This window comes from Neodiprion fabricii, chromosome 6 (genome assembly GCF_021155785.1).
Source record: "Neodiprion fabricii isolate iyNeoFabr1 chromosome 6, iyNeoFabr1.1, whole genome shotgun sequence".
Lineage (NCBI taxonomy): Eukaryota > Metazoa > Arthropoda > Insecta > Hymenoptera > Diprionidae > Neodiprion > Neodiprion fabricii.
This window is the reverse complement of record NC_060244.1, coordinates 24,130,311-24,153,092: the sequence shown is the minus strand read 5'-3', so window position 1 is coordinate 24,153,092 and position 22,782 is coordinate 24,130,311. Positions and strand designations below refer to the sequence as shown.

At 49.8% G+C, this 22,782-nt stretch overlaps 1 protein-coding gene and 1 long non-coding RNA gene across 4 annotated transcripts in view; both read right to left on the bottom strand.

Annotated features, from left to right (window-relative positions):
• LOC124184721 (myocardin-related transcription factor A-like) overlaps positions 1-22,782 on the bottom strand; it is a 168,716-nt gene that overhangs the window by 70,917 nt on the left and 75,017 nt on the right. The window lies entirely within an intron of this gene.
• The window catches only part of LOC124184731, a 32,370-nt gene that overhangs the window by 712 nt on the left and 8,876 nt on the right, over positions 1-22,782 (bottom strand). The window contains exon 3 of one of the 2 annotated variants that reach the window (XR_006871249.1): positions 14,275-14,360. The exons of the other annotated variant lie outside the window; for it this stretch is intronic. This is a non-coding gene — a long non-coding RNA (uncharacterized LOC124184731). The remainder of the gene's footprint in view (positions 1-14,274; positions 14,361-22,782) is intronic. 2 annotated transcript variants of the gene reach the window in all.

The following is a 22,782-nucleotide window of genomic DNA, read 5'->3' as shown; positions in this document are numbered from 1 at the left end:
CTGTGAAACACGCCTTACCGAATGTTCACAACGAGTTTTCATTACAGCTGGGTTCAATCTATCGGGTTGCGCGCGTAGGTACTCGAGTAGGAACAACCATTTACCCCCGAAGGCCTACAGATTGAGCTGTCACGGCAAAGATTACATTTGTCATAAAACATAAACGCAGTCCTCCACAACGTAATCTGTGATCACCTGTTTGGAGACAAACCGAACCACGAGGTATCTTTCTCTTCTCCTTGGCTCGTACGGAATTATTGTCGTAAGGCTTCGTTCACACGAAACATTCGTGTAAAAAATACAAGTCACGTCGACGGTATTCAATCCGCAAATCGCGAGAAGTTTCATGCTCGTCGTTTCCTATAAAACGTCTATTAAAAGGCGAGTGCTGCTACTATCGGTGGAATCAACAATTTTCTACGTAAAAAAAAGTCTGTCTAAAAATGAATTATCCTTATCGATTGCGTAAGTAGAAGACAGCAGCTATTACCTTCAGCCCGACGTTATGAAATGGGTTATAAATCTTTCGACGGCGAACAAACAGGGAAAGGAAGAAGCTGAGAGGCACGGAGGCCTGTTCAAGTGCAGGATTGACGGTTGTTCGTTTAAATTCCAGACTCCGAGCGATCGTCGCCGCAGCTATTATACAGAATTTAGAAAGGGAGGAACGGACGATGATCGTGTATCTGATGCGCGAGGTGCCTTCGAATCCTGATAGACTAAATTTTTGGCCCCTTCGTCGGTAGAAGAAGCGGGAAGAAGCCGAGCAAAACACGCGGTGCATTAATTCGTGTGGACGCGACGTTAACCGAGACGACGAAGAGAGGCGGTATGTTGTAAGCACATTCTTTTCTTTCATTTCATACCAGGCTCATCATTATGCGGTGACATCTAAACTTGTCCCCCACGGACTATACACTTGTTTATAATCTTTCATCTTGTATTGGAAGCGTCGCCTCGCCTTTGGAAGGGTACAGTTATTAAACGGTTGGGCACAATGCTGCTGATTGAAGATAGGTACTTAAGAGGCTGTTTCTGACGAGCATTTAACATGCTGACGGGGGTCAAATTAATACCACGATTGCCCAACCGACCTGCAATCATAAACGCCGCTCCGGAGTTGAACGATTTTGGAAATTGACGCAACCCGCGCCGCTTACCAACTCCAATTCCCTGCAACCGAGTCCCTTGATTGCTGGAATCACTCTCAGGCTATAAGGCTACCAAGTTTAACGCGAACGTAAATCCACGTTCTCTAACGAGGTATGTATCTCTCACCAGTTAACACGGCATTCTTCGTTCGAAGAGATTGCAAATACCGTTGTGTTCGTTTTTAAAGAATTTTGAATAAAATCAGTGAAATATAAAGTTCAGGTTTCCCAAGAGTAGCGTCAAACCGTCGGCGATTGGCATTTTACCGAAAGAACGATTCGGTTGTCGTACGATTGGAAGATAATCGATCGGTGGAACGGATAAAATGGCATAGTTAAGTGGCTCGGCATGGTGCTCTCTACAGGATGTTTACAAAACTCCACAGATAACATCGATGAATTCGGTAAGCTCGCATTACGCCCAGGGTATTTAATTCGTTACAAAAGATATTCTGGTTAACGGTGGAGTCGTCGTCCCTGCTCGCCATTGGTTAATTTACATAGATTGGCCAGGTGGATATACCAGCACTCCACAACCACCGTTTATTGGGTTTGTTTTCACGCACTCTGCGTATCGTTTCGTGCATCGCGTTCGCTGCTGCTGCTGCTGCTGCTGCTGGTACTGGTGCTACCGCAAGTACCTGGATGGTCTTGGAGTGATCGGAGCAACGGTGATCAACGAGCAGCAGCAGCTCCCTGACCCGCAACGGCGGCGTCTCGGCGGCGGAGTGAAACCCGTCAAAGAGTGTCACGTAGGCATCGATCGGATCATAAATCTTTCTAATTAATATACGATATTCAAGTCAGTTGAAGACCGCCGCGTGCACACGCGGATACCGCGGGTACTTATCGTCACGATGACCGGCTGCACATCTACGGCGAAAGGAAATTCAAAATTAGCTATAGGCTGGGACCGCTCGTGATTGTTGTGCATGTGCGAGGTAATTTCGGAGTCAAGTCTAGCGACGATTCTCCGTTTCCTTGAGGATCACTCAGCCGGACCGGAATCTTATCATTCTTACGGAACGCGGAGAAGAGCAGCCAGCTGCAGAGAATAGAGGGAGGCGACGAGTAAGTTTAAAAATTCCAAAACTCGAGATCGGTGGAGGATGTAAATTACTTAATTGTAAGTGAGACGTCACTCGAGTTCTCTGTAAAATGTTGAATGCACGTCGGACTCGAGTGTCCGTATACTACGCTGTATAAATATTAAATATACAAAGACCGAATGGAGATGCGAGAACAGCTAGAAATGCTCTTTCTTTCTTTTTATGCTCCTTCTTCTTCTTCTCCATCTCGTTTTTTAAATTTTCTTGTCTTTTTTTTTTTTTTTGTTTTGTTTATCAATTTCAAAGCTGGCTCATGTCCTCCACTCTTATTATCTATTCGATTTCGTATTGACGCTTCGTATCGTTAGTCAATTGCACGCGGTGACTGTCAAGCCGCGAATGCCGAGGGGATCTTACCTCGTAAACCAGCGGACACGTATTATTAACACTGTCCGTTCAATTCATACGGCATACAGGAGCATGCCTCTCTCGATTATTTACCACAGGTACTATGTTTATTTTACTTATTGTATTACATACGGGCATAGTATTGTGCTTGTAGATTATATTAATGGCTTTCGCGCGTCTCTCTACGAAGTACCACATTATTATACGTACACACACGCGGGGTAACAAGGCGTAATTAATGAACCGCTCGTCGTATCGCCAGGTTGGCACATTCGATAATTGCCCGCGGAAATCGAGCGCGTGTTTTCCGCGTCTATAATACAGGAGACTCTAATCCCGCGAGTATAAGAGCGATCGCATGACACGGAGTCGTGCATCATAAACGCGAAGCGCGTTATACAGGGAGCACCTATATCCCCCTATGCCTACGTATAATGTGTAATATAACACACGTGTAGTAAAATACTACCGCGGACCAGCGCGGCTGCCGTTGCTGCAGCATCAGATCCGGATCTTTGTACACGAAATAATTTATCGGTAATTGACAAGCGGACAAAAGTATTTCGGCATTCAATCTCGGGCGATAGGCACCTGCCTACACATACCTATCCACTACCTGCACACAATCGAAGAATCAATCGAGAAGAAAGTTTGGCAATCAAAACTTTGAAATACACCGCGGCAAGCAGATCAACTCTGCAGCAGCAGCAGCAGCAGCAGCGGCCATGCCACGCTCTCATTTCCACCGCCCGGCACCTGCTGCTTGTCTTGTAATTATTAGATAAGTTATTAACTATACCTTATATACCCACCGAGTTACAGACGAGCGGGGCATTCGGCATTCTAGACGTTTCTATCCCGACATAAATCTTATCGTCACCGCGCCTCGTATCTCGAGTATCGCGAGCTCACGCAGAACGCATAACTCGGCGCCCACGAGAACACCTTGTAATTGCACCGTTCGAACCTCCGATCGATAATTGCACGTCGAACGCTGTCGCCGTCGTCATTTTTGCACTCGAATTACGTATGTATAGACATACGGATATAAATCGGTCTTGATTTTTCACCGTCAATATCGACTGCAACCGCGGATCGCAGCCTCGTGCAGTCTCCGATAATATAGGCGCAAGTTGCTCCTCCGCGATGCGTTCTTCCACCAAACGGCTTAAGCTCCACTTCTCGATCGAGCGCAGCGCCCACGCGAAATTCTATATACCCGATAGCCGAGAGTGTTAAACGTGTGTAATATCAACTCGAGGTATTTCAGAAACTCGAATATCATTATATTATACCCGTCCTCTTTCCTGACCTGACTCATCGACTTCTCACGGCGGTGCAGAAGCTATGACGAAAATATTTTATATTCCAAAATTGTAGGTAAACAACCGCGTAATGGGTGTACGTGCATATCGAGTGAAATATTTTCGTTCAACCGTCTACAGCTGCGCCTGCAACAACGCTTACTTCCGCGCACCGAGTGTAAGATGAAAATAATAACAACAATAATAATTTTTTAAAAAAAAGCTAAATATTGTTGGAAAAGTTCGGGGCGAAAGATCCATGCACGTGAGAAGGAAGGGAATCAATCACGAGATATCTCAGCGTCGAGAATGGGTAAAGAGATAAAGTCGATAATTCGTCGGCTCTTTGAGACCGATCTTACTCTACCGGTCGAACAATACCAAATTACACTAAGTTATTTATTGTTAGTGCTAATTAAATATCGGTCGTGAATAGAGGGGCCAGCTATCATTGTAACCCTCGGCTGATACCGGACCACTGTGGAGCCGTCAATATCTTCCCATCGATCTTTGATTCGGCCAAGGAATCGATTCTATCGATACTGATCGATACCTACCGTTACGTTAATCACGCACTAATGTAATTTGGGTGTTGCAATCGCGGACTATCGTTAGGTACGCGTATACATACATGTACCAACTTACTTATGGCGTAGCTATTATGTATATACCGGTGGACAAACAGTCGAGGTAACCCAACCAGCCGGGGCACGTGAGGATTATTTAGTGGAATTTAGGCCAAATCAAACCATACGGCTACGGTCGGGTCGTTTCGAGTGTTTCACTATCGACCGTTATATATTTTTGCTTTTAATCTGTGGAGAGAAGGGAGAGAAGGGAGAGAAAAAAAATGATATTTTTCGTGCCCGTTGCGTTTTGGTTATAATTCTAGTGAGAGGTACTTGTACTCGTCGAGATTACATGCAGGTCGCATCCGACCGTGCTAAAAATAAAGAAACAAAAATTTGACTTTATTCTCTTCCTTACGGTAAGAGATATTTAGGAGTCGGTACGCGTAGGGAAAAACGTTATAATAAAAATCGTAAAAGTTTGACGAGCAGAGGTTAGACGTAGCATGAAAGCGCGGCGAGCTTAAATTACGCAAATTATTTAATAATCGTTCTCAATCTTTCTCTCTCTCTCTCTCTCTCTCCCTCTCGCCCCAGAATCTCAAAGAGGTGAATTTCGTTTTTGTTCGTCATTATTTCGTTTCGTAATGTTTTCCGGCGGTCTGCGCGGGCCTGGGTTGTGTCAGGTATGCCGGGGTCGGGGGTGACAATAATTCTGTCCAAGGAGGAAACTGCCTCCGACTATTTACTCTGGCTGAGTGACAGAAGCTATAATCACCGCTTTCTCGTTCAAATAAAACTGTCCAAGTAGGAGGAAAAAACTCCGACGAATAACGGAACGACCTCAACACTGCGCGCATACGTTGTGCGGTCGAAAAATACAAGCAAAGATAAACAAACAAAAATAAACAAGACAATCGATAAGAACAAGGAGCGAGAGTATGGTCATTAGATAGTGGCCGGTGGATTCAACGTTGCTTGCACTAGCAGCGTGAATTTGAAATGTTCCGGGTCTAAGATCAAGTCGGGGCCCGATGGTCTTTTGGCTTTGATTGATCCTCGCAGTCGAGGTTTCTGTGGTTCCACGATGTTCCGTAGCCGAGAAGAAATGGCATTGTGTAACTCGATACGAACTCGTGCCCGGCTCACGATATCCTCCTGCAGCCGGAGATCAGGCCCACGTACATATCGGGGTCCCAAATCACCATTTCACTTTCGCATATACGTACGTAGGTGGGTGTCTCACGGTTCGCATGGCGGCTAATTTGGAGGCGTATTTTCAACATTCATCCTGACACCACGGATCACGTGTGTGGCACAACATGCGCGCAGGATTAAGACTGAAGGGAACTCGGCAGGTGAATGCAGCTCGCACAGAGTCCCGTGGAATAAGGGAACGAGCAGTGACTTCAATAGCAACGCGGACGAAACTGTCCCGTGGAAAAAAAAAAAAATTTCTCATCTAACCAGACGTTTGACACGCGAGTACATATCGCGAACGCACAACTCTTATCGTTTCGTAGATCTCCCGAAGCGTACCTCCCAAAGGATTTCGTGGGAATCCAGGTATACGTTTATCTATTCGAACTGATTATAAATATATTATTCCCGGGCGAGATAAATAGATACTCGAGTAATTTCTCGTGCGATGGAAAGTGCCGGCGAGGCTTGAGGATTGCAGGGTTCCTCCTGACGAAAATTGGCGTTTCGGGCCTCGGGTGTTGTTTGGCACGAGTCGAGGGGGCCGGATCGTTCGGGCATTCGGGTCGTGAAGTAATCGAAGGCCCGAGGCACGTCACCGGAACCACGGAAGCTTCGATCGTGACTCGCCGGTCACGCACTGATCGTATACGAACGCTGGACACGGAGGCGCACGCGTGCGCGAGCGCGTTCCAACGAGTGTCAAAGTTCACGGTAATATAATTGATTTTTCCTAGTGTCACTCTTATCATTTATTTACACAGCGAAGAATGACGAGAATGAAAACGTCAATAACGCAACGTCCGTTAAGCCGTAGATTGGTTGATTAAAGCCTCTCTCTAAGATATAACCAACGGCAAACTGTTCAATTAAAAATTCTTTTATACGTGTTATACGAAACGAAATGCCTTGTCATTCGAATTTGATATCACTTGACTTTTTGGTATAGAAATCGAACCGGGCTGTCTTGTTCGTCGAGATCATTGCGCGGAGGGAGGGAAAGCGGTTTATCTACCTATATCGCGTTGCTCACCTCAAGACGCTGCATCGCTAAACTGTTTTGCAAAAATGACGGGCGAGCTGAGAGTGAAAGCGCGGGTGACGTGACACAAAAGTAACGAATTTCGATGGGAGTCGCAGCGTCCCGCGCGCATTATTTGCTTTTCGGAAGACATAAGGAGAAGTCAAAGTTCACGAATGAGAAACTCGACTCGCTCAGTCACCGGGAACTCAGCTCTGCCAACCGGAGTGGCACAAACTCGTAGGCATAAGGCGGGCACCGAGCAGCGAGGTGTACGATCCTGCCAGAGATAAATATCCGAATTATTCCGTACGAATTGTGCGCGCCGCGGCGCCCCGGCGTCGCCGAACAACACCATCCGGGGATTGCCCTTCTCTCTCGAGACGGCGAATAGTCCCACGAACAACGGAGATGGGGGTCAAGACGTATGTGACAGCTGACAATTATTTTTAATATTACATTCTGCGGCTCTCAGCCGAGGAATCCTCGGCCACGATTCGACGACGAATGCTCCTCGCCCCCGGAGAGGAAGAACTTGCTCGGCGTATCAGCAGTGTTATAAATTTGCAATTTCGCAGAGGTTACGACTTCCGGTCGTAGTGGATATTTTCAAGATTTTCATCCTCGATGGATAAGAATCACGTTTAACGGTGAAGCGAACCAATGGAAAGTGTTAATAATTAGATTACACCGTGAGACTGGGTAATTGATTCTGCAGTTTCAAAGTTGCGCCTCATCTCGGATTTCAGTCCCAACGGGTTGAGGAAGCTGCCGTGGAGAGAAGAGCTGGACGGTGAGGCAGACGGACATGGAGACGTGGTCGAGGTAATGTAAATCAATCGGACATCGCATCGAGTGCTACGACGCGACGCAACGTACATTGACGGTTGTAATTAGTTTAATTAAACGTCTAATCAATCCGTTGAATATCTCTGGTATGAAATCGGAATTTCAAGTGAGTAAATAACTGCTCCGGGGAAACGGGAAGCGGTTGTTTAATCTTGGGATTTTATTTGTTGTTGCTTTTTTTTTTGTCGTTTCAAGTTTTGTTTCCAAGTGTCGTCTAATTTCTCTTAAAAAATATCAACCAGATTAGCTGGTTAATGAAGTCGCATAGTTATGCCGTGCGGGGACTATGAATTAGACGCACTTCATACTTTGTCATGTTTTTACCTCCAGATAGGCGATGAGACAGTACCACCGAGTTGCCCACCACCGTATCTCCTACGATCTACAAGACGTGAACGTATCTCTCGCGTGACGCTTGACGTCGCGTTTTTTTTAAACGAACGAAGATTAAAAAACAAATAAGCTCAACGTTAGCGTTTTTAATTGGCGTATCGTGGCGTTAACTTTAAATCGTGCAGTATACGTTATACACACACACACACGTACACACCATACAGCCTCACCCAAGGCTTCTTCGGTGCATTAGTTTACATAGGTACGCGGATACAGGCGTCGCCGTACTAAGCGACGATGAACAATAAAAATGCAAGCGTATAATTAACGCGGAAAACGACGCTTTCGTTTCAGTCGTTCATATTATATACTATAAGAGGCCCGTACTAATAATCACGGGAATCACTTCGTGGGCCGATGATCACGCGGCGTTATAAAGTAGCCGCGATCACAGAGCAGGAGATACGGAACACGCCGTGAACCGTTTGCTTTTAATTTTTTACGCGTTATAGAAGCCGGGGAAAGCAGCCGCGGCCTCTTTGAAAAATCTAGGCAGATTAATGGGCATTATTCATCATCCTCGATTATTAAAAATACATTGTGTGAGCCCGATCATGCAGGCTCTTTATACGCCACAAACGAATACCCTCTGTATAATATGGACCACTACCGAGCAGAGTTCGATCGACGCCTGATCGACACGACACGGATGATTTCCTCTTACACGCTCGATGGAAAGAGGACGAGGGGGTTGCTCCGGTCGTTGGGCAGCGGCGGTGGAAAATGTCAGAAACGCGTAAGTATAAGGCAACGAAGCGCGCCTCTAACGTAGGTGATTTCAGCAGAATTCATGGCTGCTTGATTACAAGCAATAAACCGGGCGTTAAGACAAGATTTACGAGCATCTGCGAGCATCTTCGAGGTATCTCTGAGTATCTCGAGGTACCCGTAGTCTCTGATCGCTAGCCCGGGGCCTTATTTCTGCCGGTTTGCGCCTGCGCGACGAAACTGCTTCTCGGCGTTATTGTGGTGGACCACTCAGCGACGCATTTGAACCGGCGCTAAAACGGAAAAGTTTTGAACGATCTCGGGATAACACTCGCAAGCTTGTACAGATCGATCCATCTGATACGTTGTCGCGTTGTGTTCCATCGAAGGTTGTTACGCGCGACCACAATTGCGAAATTTGCAAGCGTCTCGTCGGGACCAGCGACAATGATCGGTAAGAGACGATTGTTCGTAGCCATCGCTTTCCGGGCGAGAAAAGCTATCAAGACCGCAGACCCTAGGCGGCACAATTAGGTGCATGGGATAGGATTTATCCCCGTTGGCGCCAGATCCGTCACCTGGCCACCGCCCTACGCGGTGGTCAAATCTTCCTCGTCGAGGAGCGGCGAATAATGTTCAGTGAAATACAAGGTCCGGAAAATCATGCGGCTTAAACGAAACACGAAATGAGGAATTTTCGAGGAAGTGTATCTAGTTTCACCTGTGTCGTATACAGCATGGGCTGCAAGGCTCTTAGCGAAGAACGAGCGTGTTAATATATCTCAAAAACAACCCGACAACGCTGGTGAATAATTATTCAAAGTGACAGTTTAATAGGTGTGAGATCGTGGTGTAACCCATGCGGCAGAACGAGAGGAGCCACAAATCAAAAGTGCAGAGAATAACGCACTCGCGCTCGACGCGGACCTGTTTTTTCCCAACTTAATGAACGACCATCTTCAATTACCTGCCTACTTTGTACCCGTTTTACACGATCGTGGCGCGAGCTTCTCACCCTAAATATCCGAAGGGAAATAAAACAAGAAAACAAAGCCTCCTATAATGCTTCGACTACCTGTTGATCACCGGTGATTCCCGGGTTCAAGTGAATCTCCAATCCTGGAGGCGTTGAATCAAACTCCTGCGAAGGCGAAGAGCCACGAGCTTCGAACTCGGCAGTCTCCGACTGATTAATGCGATGAAAAGAATTCTGTATGCAATTTTTACAGTACATGCCCAACGGGGTGGGTGAGAATTCTCGATTTCTTCCTCAGCCTCGACAGCCTTAAATAAACAATGCGAAATCTTAGAGATCATTGTGAGATTGAAGGACGCTCAACTGTTCCTTCCATCGGCGCAAAGATCTAGCAACAACACGGCTCTTTATTCTTCGACGCATGCATAATTTAGACGCATGCAGGTACGGACAATCAGTGTTTTGATTATATATCTCGTGCCGTAAATACGTTATATTCCATAAGCGAAATCCGCCTCGTCACAATACATCGCGGCAAGCTCTCGCGTATAATATAGTGTATAAGAGCAGGATAATCCTTGTACAAATTACCGTAAGAATGCAGCAGCAGCAGCAGCAGCAGCAGCCGCCGCGGCGTGGCGGTATTTCGGCGCAATTAGGCCAGCCGTTAATTGATCGGTAATTCGGAGAGGTGCGGTAAGGTCATCGGTGAGTTGGCGCGTTCATCGATCCTGGTATCGGTACTTCGGCGACGCTCAAGTGGCAGCGGTCGCACGGCGGCTCAGGAATCACCTATTTGCTAGATTTCGTTGTTTTTTCTTCACACTCCACCTACGCGTCCCCGTACGCGCAAAGGCTCAGCTTCGATCCTCTCACTCTCCCTCTGTCCTCTCTCTATCTCTCGGCGTGCGCTCGGCTGCTCACGTGGCTCCACTTGAAATCTTACGTCTGCGTGGGAGTTGGTTGGATGGTGTCAAGTGAGCGATCGCGGTTGTCTTACGAGGACGAAGGACGACGACCAGGTTCTCAAAGGGTTCCTGATCGGGGACACCATGGCTCGGCGAAACGTTGTGACCTGCTACGATTTGATCCCGTTGAAAAAAAATTCCGCGGTACCGTTTTCGAGTCTCACTTATTCGGTGCAAGGGACATTTTTCGACTTGTTCTTTTTCTGCTTCTTCGTCCGCTGCGTCCGTTTGGTTGACTTCGTCCAAATTGCCGTTTCAGCGTTGGAACGAACGCTCGACGCGCTCGATGCCCGGATAGACCTTCGCACGTGCTATTAATATGCGAGTATAAGGGGCGAGCTGGGTAAAACTAATAGACAAACAGCTGCGGATAATGCGAGATGTTATATTTTTCTTCAACGTTTTATCATCTATTCGCCTCATTAAATAATCATCCGACAAAGAATCGCCGACAACGACGTTTCACTGTCTCTTTCTCTCTCCGTTTACGTTCTTCGTAACTAATTCTGCCAAAAATAAAAACAAAACAAAAATTCCGACCTACCGATATACCGAGATTGAAAACTAAGATTAGAAATACTCGTGTAAAGTGTGAAAGGTCTGAAACTTGGATACCGAGAACTTCCGTTGAATTTCCAACGATCGCGCTAATTTCTGCGGAGGGGATTCCGTGCAGTCCCTGCGATCCACGTAGCCGGCGAACGCGTCCTCTCTGGAACAACTCGAAACTTTTTCCAGCGAGTTCGCAAATTTCGATGGCCGCGGATTGCCGTGCGACGTTGCTGATCGCGATATCGAGGTCCGGCGAAGAGGCAGTCAGACAGGCAAGGGTGCCGAGGATTGCGCAACGCTGGCGCCACGTCGGTCGCGCCGCAGGGCGCTCGTGACTCACCGATGGTCGACCTCGAGAGGAACGGGGACCCAAGCGCCACCTCGACAACTTTCGGCTCTTCGTCACGGTGAATAGGCGAGAACGGAGGAGGAAAAAGGAGCGCGGAGGACCGGACGGCGAGGACGTCCCTGCAGGAGATGCGACGGCGGTCGGGAGGCGGAGGCAGAAGCGCGGATTGTGCCACCTTTCTCCGGCGGTGTGTTTGCTCTCCGTTCGTTTGTTTACCAAGTCTCGTCGGCGCAAAGGCGATGCGATGCGATGCGATGCGCGTGTGGCGGCGGGGTCCGCGCAGCTCAGTCGGACAGTTATCGCGAGAGGCGTGCAGCCAATTAGCGTTACTTTCTTGCAAATGAACCGAGGCGTTCCGTTCCGCACTGCGGGGCTGCACCTCAGACTTCTCTACGATCAGGGGTCCGCCGTTTCCAACGCCCCGCGAAAGTGCTCCGTGTTCTTCGGCCTGTTGCTGAAACGAAGGTGGAGGAGGAGGAAGCCACGAAAACGCTCGAGCGTCGTACGTTTCGCGAAACGGCGAGGCCGCAGGATGTAAAAGTTTCTACCGGCCGGAGACTTGAACGCTACCCCGTTCCTGTCGAATACTCGGATCAGCGGCGAACTCGCACTGACCCAGATGAATTCCCCGATGAATTAAGCGAAGGCCGAAGCTCCGCGAGTTATTACTTGACGAAAAGAAAAACTCGGAGTACCTAGGTTGTTGCAAAGACGATCACGGGTCACGCAGTGTTCGGCTATGTGGCGCAATTCAACGGCCGCAGGCCAAACGTGTAGCTCCGGTAGTGAGGGCATCAATCACTGCGTATCTACGCGCGATGGTCGTTGCGAATAGAACAAAATTTGACGGTACGGTGTGCGAGGCGAGCGAAATGTTACAACCGCAACCGAGCACGGATAGTACCAAAAGAAGGAGGATTGTTATCCGAAGCAGTGGCGTGCCGTTTTGAAAGCTGCTTCTGATGCCGCTGCTATAAATCATCTTCATCGGCGAATCTGGCGTCTTCGCGCCGCGTGACTCACGTGTGACTAACCATCGGCAATACTGCAATTATGCCCGATTGTCGACGGGAGTCCAACCGTCGAAGAGACTCTTCTTACTCGAGAAGATCGATCAGCGTTCGGACTTTTGGACCTTCTTGATTGAGAGCGAAAGAACCCAGACCCTTGATGTTTTGGTCGTTTCTGTATCGAATTATCGGTTCCCAGCGACAGCTTCGCGTTGTATCTGCGGCGATGATTCGTTTCCAAGCACGTGCCGTCGCAACCGGCTAAACGAATTGTTGAAGACGATCGAGGCAATACTTCGATGTCAGTCTTACACGCGAGTTAATTATTCCGCTCGTACGGACTTTCTCTCCGTGGGTCCGGTAGGTGTATTAATTTTCGCAACCGATTGCCAAATACCAGATCGATATCACGCCGCTGAGGATACGCGGTAGGGTAGAGATAAAAACCATCGCGTAGTTGTTCCTTCGAAATTTCATTTGCCAGGTGATATTTTCCACCGAGGCTGGCAGAGGTCAAAGGTGAAAGGCGACAACGAAACGCGAGGAAATAATTCACCGTTGGTTTTTTAAAATTTGTTTCTCTTTTTTGGTCGATCAGTCGTTCGAAGGGGGCGACAAGTGAGACGTCGCTGCTTCTTCTTTAATTAGGGTATATAAATTCCTGTCTCGTGGAACACCGTGGCTGATTGGCGAATCGAGGAGAGCGAAAAAGATTGTCTGGAGAAAAGGAGTTGTTATTACGACGGCGAGTGAAAAGAGAATGAGAGAGAAAAAGGAAAAGAAAGACGCCGGTTACCGTACGGTAATATCTACATGTATTTTAATAATCGCCGAATAAAGAATCTGATGCGTAAAATTAGGGAAATTGAAGATTAATGGTTTGCACGTGGCCGTCCTTGGATATCGACGTATCTGGACCACGTGTGGCACAAAGAGAGGATCCGTGAGGATTTTGGTTAGGCATCGGGATGATCGAGGTGAGCAGCTTTCGACGAAGGTAGTACTCGCGTGTCGGAACTTTGAGGCGCGTCTTCATAAATTTGATTCGCATGGCGTTGGTATGGCCGCTTCTTTTCCACCGAGATACGTTATATTACAAGATGGAGGAGGAGGAGGAGGAGGCATAAGCATATGTCAGAATCGGAGGTACGAAGCGCAGTGCCAGTGGCCGTCCGATCCCTCTCGTCATCGACGCAGGGAACCTTTCTTGCGCGATTCGGTAGATAGAAACTTGTTCAACGTCAGTCTGCGGTACGTCGCTCGGATAACCCGGAGCACCGCGGCGGTGGAACGGCGGCGACGACGACGACGACGCGAGAGACGAAAGGGACATAAATTTTCAAGCGTAAACAGAGTCAACAATCTCTCGTTGAGAAAAAGCACCGACGGGGGTATCAGCGAGGCCTTCGGATATATCAAAAGCAAACTAATGTCACCGAAAGGCAGTAAAGCATCGAGAACAAAGTACAACGTCTCGGGACGAGAGCGTATACCTACGGTATAACGAACTCCAGATAAAACATGACAACCAGCTTGAAACACGTTACCATTCGTCCCCGTGTCCCGAAGCCTCCTCGCGATCGAGCGAGGTTCTCGGAGTTTAGGAATCAATTTGCAAGTGAAACTCGATAGAAGGAAGCGAGCCGTCGTTACGCCGAGAAAAAGGCAAGGCGGCGCTCTTCGATCCCACCTCAATTTACGACGTACCGATCTCGCTCCACCGGGGTTCCGTTTATTATACAGGGTGTAAAAAAAAAAAACACCTACCATTTCATCCATCCTCAAGATAACGCTCCACCCCAACGTCCCTACGTATCGATTCACCGAGTCGAATTACGATAAACTGTCCTTACCTGAAACACAGAAGTAAACATTTTTTGGTTAACGATAAGCTGCATCGGACTACCAATCTGAGAAAATTCTTCAACTTACAACGAATTGCTAAACGGGAAGAAAAAAAAAATCAACGACGTTTGGCGCGTCGAAAAATTGGCCAAGGGCCGAAGGAACAATGCGTGAGGTGCGAAGTCACGGAGTGCATCAAGGTGCGTTGGGTTCAAGGCTGGGGATCCACGCCGGTTGTCCGGTCGTTCGCTCGGCCGACCATTCCGCGCCACGCCCTGCGTATATCTTGTATCTACCGGTTGTCTGCCCGCAGGATCGCAGACCGTGTTGGAATTATCATTTATTTATCGGCTATCGAAGTCGAGCGCGCGTTTATCGCCGTGACGGTTAAAAATTGCGCGGAAATTAATGCAACCATTTCCGACTGATAAGGACGCGTAGATGCGGGGAGCGCCTCTTCGGGGCTTCGAGGACACGACACGAGTCGCAGTGAGCACGTGCGACGGTGGGCCGAGACGCGTGGAGTGATTTCGGAGAAGTCAATTTTTGCCAGGAGTAAACGGGGAACTCGAGGACTCTGTTATGTTCTGGTGCAGTAATCCAGAGGAATGAGGAGGAGGACGGATAATATAAGAACGACACAAGCTACGGCACGGAATCGTAACCTGTGCCCGTAAGGTTATTAATAGAAACCACCACCGATGTTGAAACGAGTGTCTCTAAATCTTCGGGAGCGGAAACATTTGTCTTCCAGAAGCTGAACCAGAAGAGAAGGGTAGGGAGTGGAAGACCTCTGATGCTTCGTGTAGAGGAACCGCGATAACGAGTTTTCCATTTTAAGAGTGTCGTTGTTACGCAAACGACGTAGGTATAATGTATCCTTGAAGACGGAGAGTCAAAGAGAAACTGACGACCGATTTGTAATTCCCGACGGTATTTGGAGGCCGGGCTTCGTCCAGATCATTCGGTGCCAAAATACCTAATTTTTTTTAATGGCGCGTGAGTAAGCCGGAGCCGGTTGTCCTGATCCACCTCGCATGAGAGCGGAAGTTGAGCATTAGTCGGATCTCGTCGCGTCCCCTTCGATCACCCCCCCCCCCACCCGCCCTCTCTTTCCGATCCGAGTCGTTCGACTTTAATGCCCGGCCGCACGATAATCGGTCGGCGATTGGGTGCGGCTGCTGGAGTCCGGGAGGCCGGCGATGTTGGAGCAGCGATGACAGGTAGATCCGCTAATCGTTTGACGGGCAGTGCGCGGTGGCTCGGTTCGTCAGTTGCAGGCGACGAGTTCGCGCAACCCGTGATGTTCGTTCCACCTCACGAGAGGCGAGGTTATTACCAGCTCACGGGCTGTCACTGGCCGAGCACCGGGGGACTGACGAAACCAGCTATGATAGCTGTAATTGTGCTAACTGCTCGTGATGGTCGGTAAATGGATAATAATTGTGGCTAAGCGTAGCCGAGCAGAGCGAGCGACCGTCCCTCGTCGCAGGTGCTTCGTCATTCGTCCAGGACTGGTGACATCTAGGTGTTGCACGGATGACGCGAGAATTTCCCATAGCTATTGCACCACCCTTTTCTTGTACTCTCACGCTACCCGCGGCTCGGCTCGGCTCTTTTCTCATCGTTATTACATACTGGCTCCGGGAGTTTTCTTTCACCAACAGCTGACGCTGTTTCGTAAACCCGACTTCCAAATGGGGATGGATTGCGCGGAGCTGGTACGTTCGGTGGTCCTTTTCCCTCTTCAACGACAATTGTCATACAAGGCCCTGGATGATTCGAGTGACCAGTGGCCGCCGGACTCTCGCGGTATTTTGACGCGGGTGGGTGGGTACGCTGAAACTAGGGGAGTCGCGATAACTCGGAGGTTGATGGGATCGAGGTGGTCAGCAGCTTCCACACGCTCGACCAGTACCTGGTAAAGAACTGCATCGGGGCATACACAAAGCATCATCGAGACTCTGTCGCGGGACAGCATAGCTTTGTAGTTAGTTGTCTCTCGGAGCACGTCGTCGGCAGCTACCAGGAATTGCCTGGCCTGCCTGCCAGAATGACTCGCCCGCTTCGTCCCGATACTCGATGCCTCTTCCCGTCTCCTTCTTCTGCCAGGTTCACCCTGGTATCCCCTCGAGTATATCCTTCGTCTCCAGGGAGTCCGAGGGCAATGTCGTTAGTTTTGACATGTTCTCTTGGCTGCCGCATTTCTTCAACACCGACCGGACTCGGGATCAAAGCTTACCTCGCGCCCTGTCCGCGCGATCTCGAGCTACTGCAAGGAGGAATCTTTACTTTTGCAATTTGTTGTAGCCTATACACCGCGCATAATGTATCGCCGGTGAAATTTCGACGACTAAATTACGCTGGATCGATCTCTCCTTTTTTTCGTCTCGTCTTGTCTCGCGTACCTGTATCAGCTCAACGACGTACTCAAATCCTCGGGCAATTTTGTCCCTGCACGGCGCGTGTTTCCCCTTCTCAAAAACGAAGAATCTTCGCGTGGGGTGGCGATAAAAAATCGCAGGGCAGAGAAGAGGTCGACGATTGGAGGCCGGGGGACCGGAGAATGTAGTTAGTTTTGACAAGGCACGCTGCCGATCGAGTAGCTCAGATCGAGTCCGATGAGAATATTTACTGCATCGGCTGATCTGTCAGCTGATTGTGCCGCCGGATTTTTAGCCCCTTCTTGCTGACAAGCGAGCCATGTCGACCGTATGCAGGAGCGAGAGCGGTTCTGTAGGAAGAAGGTTGAATGTTTTGTGTAGACGAGGGCTCGCGGGGAGCGAATGCCGATCCGCTGACGCGTCGGCTGGTTTGACGAGGCCTGATGGATGCCTCTGGTGCATCCCCGGACCGCCGTCGCCGTCGCCGATTGCCGCGATGCAACGAGCAAAATATCGCGGTTCGATTCGAACCGCAATTCGAATTCCCCGGGCATTCGACGGTCGGACGCGACGCTCTGGTGCAGCTTTGAAAACAAACGATGCCGGCCCAAGGACGTGATTAAGCTCCCCGGGGAACCCCGGGAAGGGGTCAGTCTCCTATATCGGCTCTCTTCGAAAATAATCGCGTGTCCTTCTTTCAACGAGCAAGGTCCTCTCTTAGCGCGGAGTTTCATATTCTCCGCCGACATGTTTTGCAATCATCGATCGGGTTGGTAATCGCAGTTGACATCGAGACACGTATAATCCTTAACGAAACCGCAAGACTGATGATCGTGGAAAGAAGAAGTGGCGAAAATTTTCATGACCAATTGAGCGCCGCGGGTCTTTACTGTGGGAACATTATTGCCGAGGTATAACTGGCGTTACAATTGCCGTTGAAGTTTGCAGGTCTTATTAGAACCCGTCGGGATGTTTTCGCTCGCGAGAAACGCTGCTGTTTTACAAGTAGCGAACGATTGGCGGCGGTCGCGGCAAGAGAAGCGAGGAATTACGGTGAGCATGGATGCGCGCACGTGTATAATATCTTTGATCGTCGAAGCTGAATTCGCGGCGAGAAAACTGTCACGTTTTATCGCCGCGAATAAATCCCATTTATGTGCTAACTCAGTCGGACTTGTTTCATCGAAGAAGAAAGAAAGATAAGGCCTGATGCGCTGCTCGGCGGTCTTGTTTCTTTTGTAAAACCGATCGGCAAAAAGCTCGGCAATATTAGTCCTCGTTAATACCCTAGTTTTCTCGTCATCGTTTACAAGGTTACGTTCCGCCGTGTTTGCGAACGCAGGAATTATCGTTTCCAGGGAAGAAAGTCCAGGCGAAAATATCGCTCGTTGGTGGGTCGGACTCTGTTACATCGAGGACTGCAAGCCGGGCACGTCGAGAGCTGTTTGGCTCGTGGATCAGAGGTGGGTGAACCCATAAATACGCGATCGCTCGAAGAGCGGTGCAGCCACGCGATTGTCCAGGTAACGGCTCTGAGCCGCGAGGATTCGCCAGAGGTGGGAAATGAAATCACTGTTTTTCGTTGTCTTAAGGCGGGTGTCGATAGTGCGGCGTAGTGCCGAGGATGATTCGGGTTGGAACGTCTCCGGCACGACCTTGAAACTCGGATCTCATCTCGCCCCGTTCTCGAAGAGGCTGCGCAATCGAGTATTATAGACTCAATTTCCGCCAAGGTTACTAGATATTCGCGACTGATTCGCCGCGAAGTCGTCGTACTTGTGCTCGATTGCTCCACCTGAGTCATTAAACGAGTTAAGTACCCCGCGCTCGGGTCTCAGTCCGTATTATTCCGAGTTGATGAGACAGGAGCAGACCTTCCCTTCGCCTTTCCCTCTCTCTCTCTTTCTCTCCTTCTCTCTTCCCTTCTCGACTCGGTCCCGGAGCCACTTATTAATTCGGACAACTGCCTAATTTACCGAGGAGCCCTGAGACAGGCCTGCTTCCAAAGCATCCTCTTATGTGAGCCTAATGGGCGGGGTGTGTTTCGGGTGTGGCTCGCAAACCCGCTACCGCTCGAAGATGAGGACGAAGTGGAAGGGGAAGAAGAGCGATTGCGTGCAGTGAGTGGGCTTGCGATAGGAGTGAAAAGTCTTTCATCGGAGGAACGGCGTAATCGCAAGCGAGGTATTTGCACGGAACCGATTTTCGCCCTACATTCCCTTTTCGGCATGCGAGGGAGATCCTTTGTAGTCGCAATCCCTTTGAAAACCGGCGCGAAGAGTGCGATGAGACGAGGAAGGGGGGGGGGGGGGGGGGGGTGACGTGTACCGCGAGCAGTTAATCATTCATCTTGCATCAATTCAGCTCGAGTTATCTGCAGTGAAATAAAAGCAGGCGCGTATATACGGGGCGGCGGCGGCGGCGTGCGAAATATTTCCATCCGTGAAATATATAATTTCACGAAACTCTCCCCTCGGGCGGTTTTTTCTACAATACACGTCGCTCAACCTTCTCTCGAAGGTAATACGCCCGGGAAGAATCGGACATGTCGTCTCGGGCCGCAGCGCCAATGCTCACGATCAGTAACGCGGCCCTCGGAATCTATTTTCGCAGTTTCGGGCGTGGAATGAGGAATGAGGCCAATTAAGTCGTACATCATTAGCAGCCGCGCTGCCCACCAAAGTCCCGCGTTCTACGGAGTAAATTACCCGGAAATTCTCCCCCGCCGTGCCGCAACTACTTCCTCCGATTAAATTTCGCTGCGCCAACTGCAGTTTCGGAGTGGGAAAATTTAGGGAATCGTTAACTGATCTACGACTCCGATTGATCTTGCACCCGCTGACTTTAGAGCCGTCGAACGAACGCGACAAGGTTCAATACTTTTTGGTACCCTGAACCGACCCAGACGTGAGAGTAAAAAATCTGTGAGGAATGCCACGAGAGAAATCCTGACCAAAATTCGGCACTGGCGCTGAAAGAAATTGGCGACAGGTATTATATCAGAGACGCGGTTATTACGCCTGTGGGTGTCGCGAGATAATCTCGGACAGCCAACCGCACCGCGATACTCAAGAATTTGCGTCTTGAGTGATGGAACGCAGACGACTGATTCACAATCAGTCGGATTAAAATCCGGCTGATACCTTGCCGCGTCTGGTTTGGCTACGGATCAACGGCACACACGGATTTGAACGCCGAGTCATACGCCTTCTAGAAAGTGAGTTATATGCCAAATGTCAGCATGATCGTATGTCACGCGGATGTGTTCTTTCGTTCGGCAAGTGAGACAGAGACTTGTAACACCAGTACCGAAGACTGGCTGCAGAAATCCTCCGTTTTGCTCCGGAAAAATGGTGGGTACCAATCGGCCCCTCGAGCCGATCGTCAGTAATCCACCGAAGCTCTTCGTCCGGGCGAAGCTTCGTCGCATAGTTTGCAAGGACAGGGGTGATCCGAGGGATGAGCTAATAACTAGTTTGATTGTCCGTCACGGTGTCCGGTGGCTTGCGAGACCCGGAGGCCGTCCGGAAGACCTTTAAAGCGACCGGGGTCGATGCACCCAGTCACCGACGTCAAAACACACCGCCGATACGTTCCGGTGCAGGTCGACGTTGATCGTGGCGGCGGTGGGAGTAGTTCCCACCGTCTAGTCATCCCGGTTAGTCTCTGCTCGCGAGGGGAGCTGGTAATTCCTGGAACCTGGCGGAGGCGCAGCGCTGTCTGGCAAAGCCGTCTGCCTCTTGCCGAGGCACAAATACATCCCCGTCGAACGAGTAAAACCAGTGGGCCGAGCCTCGGCTTCTCTTGGCTTCTCTTGGCTTCTCTTGGCTTCCCATCGCTCGCCGTCTCGGCCTCCCTCGGCGCTCCGCGTACTCCTCGACGGCAGCTCCTGCTGGCTCGCAGAGCCGAGTAGTGGGTACATAAAACCGGAGGCAACCGGCTTCTAAGTAGGTACGTGATCAGCGATAATAACGCGACTGTGAAACGTGGAAGATCACCGAGCTGTTTGCTATTGGTGACGCGTATGCTGCTTTGCCGTCCGATCGGAAGATTTCATTTCTCTCTCGGATACGCGACGAAGCGACGGGATCGTTGAAGGCTGCGGTTAACGGAGGGGTCGATTCCAGGTCGATCCCGGGTCGCCCGAGCGCGGGTTCCTCTTTTTCTCTTATTACTTTGTCTAACGGTCGTAAATCCCAACGAGCCTGATCTCTACTCTTGATTGGTTAGCTGAATGTACAAGTTAAATCGCGGTTTGATCCACCGTTGCAATTGCATGCACTATTCTGTTGCTGCTGCTGCTGCTGCTGCTGGTGCTCCCGATCGTTAGCGGATGAATCGTTGAATTACAAGTAGCCGCCTACTGCCGCGGTAAGGTACACTCCGTACGTACACGTGTATGAATATTATTCGCATACATGCGTCGTCATTAGTTTCACAGTCACCTACGGAGGGGGAATCGCTCTATGAAACAACCACGATCATGCCCCTCGAGGAAATGAGCCGACTCTCCGCAACTGTGGCGTATCGAATCGAATACGAGTCTTCGTTTTTTACACTCTTCTTAGAGATACCAATCGACATGAAAGGACGGACCGTACGATGAGACGATATCACGTACCGAGTACTTCTGGCGGTTACGGGTGAAAACTTCTAATGGTTCCAAAGAGCTGAACTGAGATTTTCCTGCCGATTCGTCCCAGGAATTATGAAAAATTCCAACAACTCGGAGTATTGGCCCTCTGAACTGACGAGACGTGTCATAACCGTCGATTTGGATTTCGACCCACACCCCATTAAACTGTACACAGACATTCCGATCTCTGCAGCGTTCGTCAACCCTGCAGCAGGAGCGTAAACTCGCCACGGTGTTATTTTTAGAAGCGAATGAATTTTATTCACCCTCATCGGACATCGACAAGAAACTATTGTGACTTCGCATCTTCTCGTTCGTGGTTATCCTTTTGCCGGCGGCGTTCCCCCTGCAGGCAGGATCGTCCCGAAGCGGACGAGGGGCGAGCGAGGACGAAGCGCGTATTTCTACCAACCTACACCGACGAGCCAACCGAGCGATCCTCCGGCTCCGCGTAGGTACTACAAGAGACAGCAACGACGTACTCGAGCGCAATCGCGGAGCGCAATTATTTACCGGAACGGTAAGGCATTCGCCCCCAGCTTTTCATCTCCGTCGAGAGTCCTGTTGGCTTCTCCTCCCTCTCGCACTCGTTCGGGAAGGCGTATTCCCTGCGACTTCCGATCATTCGCCACGTACCTACCTTCGCCTTCGGGAGGCACAACTGGACTACGACAACTATCTTGGGTGGGTCGGGTTAGGCGTAGTTGGGCACAGTTTGTATTGTTTCTTCGCGGCAGGCTTCTCTTCGGCGTAATACGAGCCGCGGCATGGCAGCGGGATATAACCGCTGCACCTACGTGCGCCTCCGCATCGCGGGCAGCAAAGGACCCGGTAACCGAGACCATGCGGTCTGCGTGCGGCGGAGAGCAGAGGGCTATTGTTGAAGACGCACGACGGGCTGCGGAACGGGCGTGCGCGCTCGCGAAAGATCTATCGCAGGAATTTGCGTATGTAGATGAGGAGCCGGGGCCGGACTGGACTCGACTGGACTCGACTGGACTTGGACTCGAACCGGCCGTTGCCGGCCAGCTATTGTTTTCCAAACAAACCACTATCACTCAGGAACACACAGCCCCGCAACTACCAGACTTATTACGATATGCCGCTTTACCCCTTGTCTCGAGCTGTCCGAGGCGAGGAGGACTACCGAGTCGCCGACGCCCTTTTACTATCCTATATTCCACGCCGCGGTTTACTTTGTAAAACGCCAATCAGCGATTTTCCACCACCGATCGGAGATTCTCGTCAAATGCCGGTTAGTCGGATTCACCTCCGACTCGATTCACTAGCGAGACTTCGCGGAGAAATTGGCGACGAGTAATGGCCGTTTATCACAATCTCCGGAGATTCTGGTTAGTTTCACGACGAGGGAAGTCCGCGGCTTTGAAACACCGCCGAAGACCAAGCTGA